We start from the raw sequence: 10,330 nt of genomic DNA, 5'->3' as shown, positions 1-10,330 counted from the left end.
TTTATGTTCCAACACATTTAGGTTCCAACACATTTATGTTCCAACACATTTAGGTTCCAACACATTTAGGTTCCAACACATTTAGGTTCCAAAACATTTAGGTTCCAACACATTTAGGTTCCAAAACATTTAGGTTCCAACACATTTAGGTTCCAACACATTTAGGTTCCAAAACATTTAGGTTCCAAAACATTTAGGTTCCAACACATTTAGGTTCCAAAACATTTAGGTTCCAAAACATTTAGGTTCCAACACATTTAGGTTCCAAAACATTTAGGTTCCAACACATTTAGGTTCCAAAACATTTAGGTTCCAACACATTTAGGTTCCAACACATTTAGGTTCCAACACATTTAGGTTCCAAAACATTAAGGTTCCAAAACATTTAGGTTCCAAAACATTTAGGTTCCAACACATTTAGGTTCCAAAACATTTAGGTTCCAACACATTTAGGTTCCAAAACATTTAGGTTCCAACACATTTAGGTTCCAACACATTTAGGTTCCAACACATTTAGGTTCCAAAACATTAAGGTTCCAAAACATTTAGGTTCCAAAACATTTAGGTTCCAAAACATTTAGGTTCCAAAACATTTAGGTTCCAACACATTTAGGTTCCAACACATTTAGGTTCCAACACATTTAGGTTCCAAAACATTTAGGTTCCAACACATTTAGGTTCCAACACATTTAGGTTCCAAAACATTTAGGTTCCAACACATTTAGGTTCCAGCACATTTAGGTTCCAAAACATTTAGGTTCCAACACATTTAGGTTCCAAAACATCTAGGTTCCAACACATTTAGGTTCCAACACATTTAGGTTCCAACACATTTAGGTTCCAACACATTTAGGTTCCAGCACATTTAGGTTCCAAAACATTTAGGTTCCAACACATTTAGGTTCCAACACATTTAGGTTCCAAAACATTTAGGTTCCAACACATTTAGGTTCCAAAACATTTATGTTCCAACACATTTAGGTTCCAAAACATTTAAGTTCCAAAACATTTAGGTTCCAACACATTTAGGTTCCAACACATTTAGGTTCCAAAACATTTAGGTTCCAACACATTTAGGTTCTAAAATATTTAGGTTCCAACACATTTAGGTTCCAACACATTTAGGTTCCAAAATATTTAGGTTCCAAAACATTTAGGTTCCAAAACATTTAGGTTCCAACACATTTAGGTTCCAAAACATTTAGGTTCCAACACATTTAGGTTCCAAAACATTTAGGTTCCAAAACATTTAGGTTCCAACACATTTAGGTTCCAACACATTTAGGTTCCAAAATATTTAGGTTCCAACACATTTAGGTTCCAACACATTTAGGTTCCAACACATTTAGGTTCCAAAACATTTAGGTTCCAACACATTTAGGTTCCAAAATATTTAGGTTCCAACACATTTAGGTACCAACACATTTAGGTTCCAACACATTTAGGTTCCAACACATTTAGGTTCCAAAACATTTAGGTTCCAACACATTTAGGTTCCAAAACATTTAGGTTCCAAAACATTTAGGTTCCAACACATTTAGGTTCCAACACATTTAGGTTCCAAAATATTTAGGTTCCAACACATTTAGGTTCCAAAACATTTAGGTTCCAAAACATTTAGTTTCCAACACATTTAGGTTCCAAAACATTTAGGTTCCTAAACATTTAGGTTCCAACACATTTAGGTTCCAAAACATTTAGGTTCCTAAACATTTAGGTTCCAAAACATTTAGGTTTCTGTTCCAACAAATTTAGGTTCCAAAATATTTAGGTTCTGTTCCAACACATTTAGGTTCCAAAACATTTAGGTTCCAACACATTTAGGTTCCAACACATTTAGGTTCCAAAACATTTAGGTTCCAACACATTTAGGTTCCAACACATTTAGGTTCCAACACATTTAGGTTCCAAAACATTTAGGTTCCAACACATTTAGGTTCCAAAATATTTAGGTTCCAACACATTTATGTTCCAAAACATTTAGGTTCCAAAACATTTAGGTTCCAACACATTTAGGTTCCAAAACATCTAGGTTCCAACACATTTAGGTTCCAACACATTTAGGTTCCAACACATTTAGGTTCCAACACATTTAGGTTCCAGCACATTTAGGTTCCAAAACATTTAGGTTCCAACACATTTAGGTTCCAAAACATTTAGGTTCCAACACATTTAGGTTCCAAAACATTTAGGTTCCAACACATTTAGGTTCCAACACATTTAGGTTCCAACACATTTAGGTTCCAAAACATTAAGGTTCCAAAACATTTAGGTTCCAAAACATTTAGGTTCCAACACATTTAGGTTCCAAAACATTTAGGTTCCAACACATTTAGGTTCCAAAACATTTAGGTTCCAACACATTTAGGTTCCAACACATTTAGGTTCCAACACATTTAGGTTCCAAAACATTAAGGTTCCAAAACATTTAGGTTCCAAAACATTTAGGTTCCAAAACATTTAGGTTCCAAAACATTTAGGTTCCAACACATTTAGGTTCCAACACATTTAGGTTCCAACACATTTAGGTTCCAAAACATTTAGGTTCCAACACATTTAGGTTCCAACACATTTAGGTTCCAAAACATTTAGGTTCCAACACATTTAGGTTCCAGCACATTTAGGTTCCAAAACATTTAGGTTCCAACACATTTAGGTTCCAAAACATCTAGGTTCCAACACATTTAGGTTCCAACACATTTAGGTTCCAACACATTTAGGTTCCAACACATTTAGGTTCCAGCACATTTAGGTTCCAAAACATTTAGGTTCCAACACATTTAGGTTCCAACACATTTAGGTTCCAAAACATTTAGGTTCCAACACATTTAGGTTCCAAAACATTTATGTTCCAACACATTTAGGTTCCAAAACATTTAAGTTCCAAAACATTTAGGTTCCAACACATTTAGGTTCCAACACATTTAGGTTCCAAAACATTTAGGTTCCAACACATTTAGGTTCTAAAATATTTAGGTTCCAACACATTTAGGTTCCAACACATTTAGGTTCCAAAATATTTAGGTTCCAAAACATTTAGGTTCCAAAACATTTAGGTTCCAACACATTTAGGTTCCAAAACATTTAGGTTCCAACACATTTAGGTTCCAAAACATTTAGGTTCCAAAACATTTAGGTTCCAACACATTTAGGTTCCAACACATTTAGGTTCCAAAATATTTAGGTTCCAACACATTTAGGTTCCAACACATTTAGGTTCCAACACATTTAGGTTCCAAAACATTTAGGTTCCAACACATTTAGGTTCCAAAATATTTAGGTTCCAACACATTTAGGTACCAACACATTTAGGTTCCAACACATTTAGGTTCCAACACATTTAGGTTCCAACACATTTAGGTTCCAAAACATTTAGGTTCCAACACATTTAGGTTCCAAAACATTTAGGTTCCAAAACATTTAGGTTCCAAAACATTTAGGTTCCAAAACATTTAGGTTCCAAAATATTTAGGTTCCAACACATTTAGGTTCCAAAACATTTAGGTTCCAAAACATTTAGTTTCCAACACATTTAGGTTCCAAAACATTTAGGTTCCTAAACATTTAGGTTCCAACACATTTAGGTTCCAAAACATTTAGGTTCCTAAACATTTAGGTTCCAAAACATTTAGGTTTCTGTTCCAACAAATTTAGGTTCCAAAATATTTAGGTTCTGTTCCAACACATTTAGGTTCCAAAACATTTAGGTTCCAACACATTTAGGTTCCAACACATTTAGGTTCCAAAACATTTAGGTTCCAACACATTTAGGTTCCAACACATTTAGGTTCCAACACATTTAGGTTCCAAAACATTTAGGTTCCAACACATTTAGGTTCCAAAATATTTAGGTTCCAACACATTTAGGTTCCAAAACATTTAGGTTCCAAAACATTTAGGTTCCAACACATTTAGGTTCCAAAACATCTAGGTTCCAACACATTTAGGTTCCAACACATTTAGGTTCCAACACATTTAGGTTCCAACACATTTAGGTTCCAGCACATTTAGGTTCCAAAACATTTAGGTTCCAACACATTTAGGTTCCAACACATTTAGGTTCCAAAACATTTAGGTTCCAACACATTTAGGTTCCAAAACATTTATGTTCCAACACATTTAGGTTCCAAAACATTTAAGTTCCAAAACATTTAGGTTCCAACACATTTAGGTTCCAACACATTTAGGTTCCAAAACATTTAGGTTCCAACACATTTAGGTTCTAAAATATTTAGGTTCCAACACATTTAGGTTCCAACACATTTAGGTTCCAAAATATTTAGGTTCCAAAACATTTAGGTTCCAAAACATTTAGGTTCCAACACATTTAGGTTCCAAAACATTTAGGTTCCAACACATTTAGGTTCCAAAACATTTAGGTTCCAAAACATTTAGGTTCCAACACATTTAGGTTCCAACACATTTAGGTTCCAAAATATTTAGGTTCCAACACATTTAGGTTCCAACACATTTAGGTTCCAACACATTTAGGTTCCAAAACATTTAGGTTCCAACACATTTAGGTTCCAAAATATTTAGGTTCCAACACATTTAGGTACCAACACATTTAGGTTCCAACACATTTAGGTTCCAACACATTTAGGTTCCAACACATTTAGGTTCCAAAACATTTAGGTTCCAACACATTTAGGTTCCAAAACATTTAGGTTCCAAAACATTTAGGTTCCAACACATTTAGGTTCCAAAACATTTAGGTTCCAAAACATTTAGGTTCCAAAATATTTAGGTTCCAACACATTTAGGTTCCAAAACATTTAGTTTCCAACACATTTAGGTTCCAAAACATTTAGGTTCCTAAACATTTAGGTTCCAACACATTTAGGTTCCAAAACATTTAGGTTCCTAAACATTTAGGTTCCAAAACATTTAGGTTTCTGTTCCAACAAATTTAGGTTCCAAAATATTTAGGTTCTGTTCCAACACATTTAGGTTCCAAAACATTTAGGTTCCAACACATTTAGGTTCCAACACATTTAGGTTCCAAAACATTTAGGTTCCAACACATTTAGGTTCCAACACATTTAGGTTCCAACACATTTAGGTTCCAAAACATTTAGGTTCCAACACATTTAGGTTCCAAAATATTTAGGTTCCAACACATTTAGGTTCCAAAACATTTAGGTTCCAACACATTTAGGTTCCAACACATTTAGGTTCCTAAATATTTAGGTTCCAAAACATTTAGGTTCCAAAACATTTAGGTTCCAACACATTTAGGTTCCAAAACATTTAGGTTCCAACACATTTAGGTTCTGTTCCAACAAGTTTAGGTTCCAAAACATTTAGGTTCTGTTCCAACAAATTTAGGTCCAAAACATTTAGGTTCTGTTCCAACACATTTAGGTTTCAAAACATTTAGGTTCCAACACATTTAGGTTCCAAAACATTTAGGTTCCAACACATTTAGGTTCCAACACATTTAGGTTCCTAAATATTTAGGTTCCAAAACATTTAGGTTCCAAAACATTTAGGTTCCAACACATTTAGGTTCCAAAACATTTAGGTTCTGTTCCAACAAGTTTAGGTTCCAAAACATTTAGGTTCTGTTCCAACAAATTTAGGTCCAAAACATTTAGGTTCTGTTCCAACACATTTAGGTTCCAACAAAATTAGGGTCTGTTCCAAGACATTTAGGTTCCAAAACATTTAGGTTCCAACACATTTAGGTTCCAAAACATTTAGGTTCCAAAACATTTAGGTTCCAACACATTTAGGTTCCAAAACATTTAGGTTCCAGCACATTTAGGTTCCAAAACATTTAGGTTCCAAAATATTTAGGTTCCAACACATTTAGGTTCCAAAACATTTAGGTTCCAAAACATTTAGTTTCCAACACATTTAGGTTCCAAAACATTTAGGTTCCTAAACATTTAGGTTCCAACACATTTAGGTTCCAAAACATTTAGGTTCCTAAACATTTAGGTTCCAAAACATTTAGGTTCTGTTCCAACAAATTTAGGTTCCAAAATATTTAGGTTCTGTTCCAACACATTTAGGTTCCAAAACATTTAGGTTCCAACACATTTAGGTTCCAACACATTTAGGTTCCAACACATTTAGGTTCCAAAACATTTAGGTTCCAACACATTTAGGTTCCAACACATTTAGGTTCCAACACATTTAGGTTCCAACACATTTAGGTTCCAAAACATTTAGGTTCCAACACATTTAGGTTCCAAAACATTTAGGTTCCAACACATTTAGGTTCCAAAACATTTAGGTTCCAACACTTTTAGGTTCCAACACATTTAGCTCCCAACACATTTAGGTTCCAACACATTTAGGTTCCAAAACATTTAGGTCCCAACACATTTAGGTCCCAACACATTTAGGTCCCAACACATTTAGGTTCCAAAACATTTAGGCTCCAAAACATTTAGGCTCCAAAACATTTAGGTTCTGCTCCGACACATTTAGGTTCTGCTCCAACACATTTAGGTTCTGCTTTAACACATTTAGGTTCTGCTCCAACACATTTAGGTTCTGCTCCAACACATTTAGGTTCTGCTTTAAGACATTTAGGTTCTCCTCCAACACATTTAGGTTCTGCTTTAAGACATTTAGGTTCTCCTCCAACACATTTAGGTTCTGCTTTAAGACATTTAGGTTCTCCTCCAACACATTTAGGTTCTGCTTTAACACATTTAGGTTCTGCTACAACACATTTAGGTTCTGCTACAACACATTTAGGTTCTGCTTTAACACATTTAGGTTCTGCTACAACACATTTAGGTTCTGCTACAACACATTTAGGTTCCGCTTTAACACATTTAGGTTCCGCTCCAACACATTTAGGTTCCGCTCCAACACATTTAGGTTCTGCTCCAACACATTTAGGTTCCGCTCCAACACATTTAGGTTCTGCTTTAACACATTTAGGTTCCGTTCCAACACATTTAGGTTCCGCTCCAACACATTTAGGTTCTGCTTTCACACATTTAGGTTCTGCTCCAACACATTTAGGTTCTGCTTTAACACATTTAGGTTCCAACACATTTAGGTTTTGCTCCAACACATTTAGGTTCTGCTCCAACACATTTAGGTCAGTTTCACCAAGAAAACATTTAATCTACTTACTTTTTTACATCTTTACTTGATTGGAGGATGGCAAATGAACATTTGGTTTCAGTGAAACTGTTTCCCTTTTTGTTTGGGTTGTAAGAATATTTAAAATGACAAATTAAACAAGGTTCCTCTGCTTTCACACAGGAATGAAGCACAATCACATCCCCTTTATGTATGGGTTAAATCATTTTAAATCTGCTCACGCTGAAGATGTGCCAGGCTTTATAGTTGGTCAACTTAATATTATGACCTGAAAAACATGAAACCATTTCACTGAATGTCATGATCTGTGATCATTCTCTTTCATCAAGTCACAGAAACTGAAGGAAATGTGTCCCAAACCGAAGAACCCTTTTTTCAGCTTCTGTGACACCAACTCGTGCCGTGATGCATTGCGAAAGAATTGTTTATGCGGCTGTAAATGCTATTCTGAGTGTTGATGTGGCACACAGTGATGCTTTTAGCAAAGTGCTCATTATGTGGGCTGCTGTCATTCTGACGTTTTCACAAGTCCAGAGAGGAAAATGTGTCCCAAACAGCAGAGCGAGGCCCAAACAAACAAAGGGACATTCCTGCACTGGTTTTAATTTGAACGCCACCCGTCCATCTGCAGCCCGTGTTGTGTCAGGCCTGCCGTCCTCTTCCTGATGCTGGAATAACACTCGCTGCAAATTCCTTAAATTCCCAACTTGTGTATCAGGGCAACACACTGGGGCAGCAATTTCCAAGCTATACACTCGCTTCCTTTCAGGCTGAAAGGAAGCATCCCATTGGCTGAACAGCGGCTGCTCGGACGCGCATCTCTCCACCAATTGCAGCAGAGCGGCGGCTCGCCGCTGCAGAGATGCTTTAACCTTCCTGTTGTCCTGCGGGTCAAAAGTAACCCACGACCATGTTTAGCTGCAGAAAAAACACCTTAAACTGTCTTTTTCCAACTTGAAATGTTATGACTTTTCCTAAAGGGACCCCATCATTCCTTTCCTTCCCTTTCCTTTCCTTTTGTTTCCTTTTTTTTGTCTTTCCTTTCCTTGTCTTGTCTTTCCTTTCCTTTCCTTTCCTTTCCTTTCCTTCCCTTTCCTTTCCTTTTGTTTCCTTTCCTTTCCTTCTCTTTCCTTCTCTTTTCCTTTCCTTTCCTTTCCTTTCCTTTCCTTTCCTTTCCTTTCCTTTTGTTTCCTTTCCTTGTCTTGTCTTTCCTTTCCTTTCAATATAATTAATTCAGAAGTAATTATTTCACATTTATATATTATCAATAATAAACCTTTATTATGTAAAAGAAAACTGTTGGTCCAACTGACAGTTGGTTTGTGGTAAAAAAAAAAGTGTGATCCTGAAAACTGGTGATTGTCTTTTTGTATTGTGTACATAAAATACATGATAAAACATGTATTGAGTTGAGCTGAATAGATAAATAACAGGTGGTTTCATCATACTAAATAGATTTTGGATTTAAAATTCAATTAAGTGGCTTTATTTTGGGGCTTTGGTAGGGCGGGGCATTTCTGACCCGTAGGACAAAGGGGAGTAAACACAATGTTAAGGCCGCACAAAGGGTTAAAGGTCGAAGCCGTGGAACCCGTCTGCTTGTTTTTCCCTCCGCTGTGACTCATGTTTTCCTGCTCATGGGCAGTTATTAGCAGACAGACGGCTTTGTGGTGCTCGTTGTTCACCAGAAAACACACCGACACCCTGAACCTCAACAACAAACTCATGCATGAGCTGGGGGCGTGGCTACGGGGGGGGCTGGGGGGGCACTGCCCCCCTGAGAAATGCCCTGTCCATCCAAAGAAAACTGGCCAGAAAAAAGGCCACGATTTATCATCTCTGTTTGTGTGTTGTATTGATAGAATAAATGCAGGTGGTGATTTAAAAAAGCATTTATCTGCAAAGTTTATAGCTTTATTTATTTTTTTGTTATCGTTTTGTTCCTATTTTTAAGCTTGTTGAGCATGCATTCATAAGAAGCCATTTTTAAAATTAAGCCCATTCCTTAATTTTTGGAGCGGTTCGTGTTTTCCAGTGTGTTAGAATAACTCTAGCTGCCACGGACGGATACCCCCACCATGATAACTGAGGATTTTCCACCTGAAATGTTGGGTATCCGTGCCCTATCCCCCAGATTTTCACATTTTTGGATGTTTTTCTTGTATATAATGATCTGAAATGTAGACTTAATGAAGGTGATAAAAAGCTGGAGTTGGCTGGATGTCTCGCCCCGGGTATCTACTTGAGTTTAAACCCTCAATGGAGAACGTGGAGCATGTTAAACAAAAGCTAATGCATCCTAAAGTCCTAAAAACCTCTCCAAAATAGGACATATTTGCAACATGGCGAAGGGGTTAAGGGGCAGAACAATCGTCAAAACTGCTTTCCAGTTGGTTCGTTTGAATATTATTATGCTTGAAGTTGTAGTAGTGGCTTCCCACTGCAGGGACCAGGGTCCAAACTAAGTTCCAGAGAATTATTTGAACTTCCCAGGCGTACCTGCAGAGGTGGGATACAGAAACTGGGGTGGCTGATCAATCCAAGTCTGAATGAAACGAATGAATAGATTTGCATGGAAACATCCATCCATCATCCTGCTCTTATCCGAGGCCTCAGAACCGACGGGTCCGGGAGTTAAAGCCAGACGTCCCCCTCTGCAGCCCCTCCTGGAGGATCCTGAGGCGTTCCCCGGTCACACGGGAAATATGTCACATCTTTTTTAATCTTTCAGTTCAGACTAAATGTGAGCAGCACCAGCTGCTACTCACAGATCCGCTCTGTAACTTTCCTAAACACAAAGAAACATTCCAGCTGTTTTATCGACCTTTTAAACTTCGGGGCTCTCGCTCCATAATTATAATTAATTAATTATAATAAACATTGTGTGTTCAAGCTGCATCTTACGTTCCACAACATGTCCGAAAAGTGGCGTGCTGCCATTTTAAAGTCGTGTTTGTTGTCAGATAATAATAAAGAACTTCTCTTATGAAATGATTAGGCAAATATATACTACCTGCTTTATTTCCCATTTCACCTCCTTTATTTCACATTATTACCCGATTTATTTTAATATTAGCCGCTTTATTTCCATATGAACTCCTTCATTTCATATTTTACCTCCTTTATTTCACATTTTTCTGCAACAAACCAAAAACACAAAAAGATCAAATAAAACATCAAAAGTTTTCTGTATCCATGTGAAACAGGCATTTTCACAATGTTGTGATATTCAATCAAGAGGAACTCTTCCAGGTTCCTTTAA

Source organism: Odontesthes bonariensis, chromosome 18 (genome assembly GCF_027942865.1).
Source record: "Odontesthes bonariensis isolate fOdoBon6 chromosome 18, fOdoBon6.hap1, whole genome shotgun sequence".
In the NCBI taxonomy this organism is placed as follows: Eukaryota; Metazoa; Chordata; class Actinopteri; order Atheriniformes; family Atherinopsidae; genus Odontesthes; species Odontesthes bonariensis.
Note: the sequence above shows the minus strand (reverse complement) of the source record.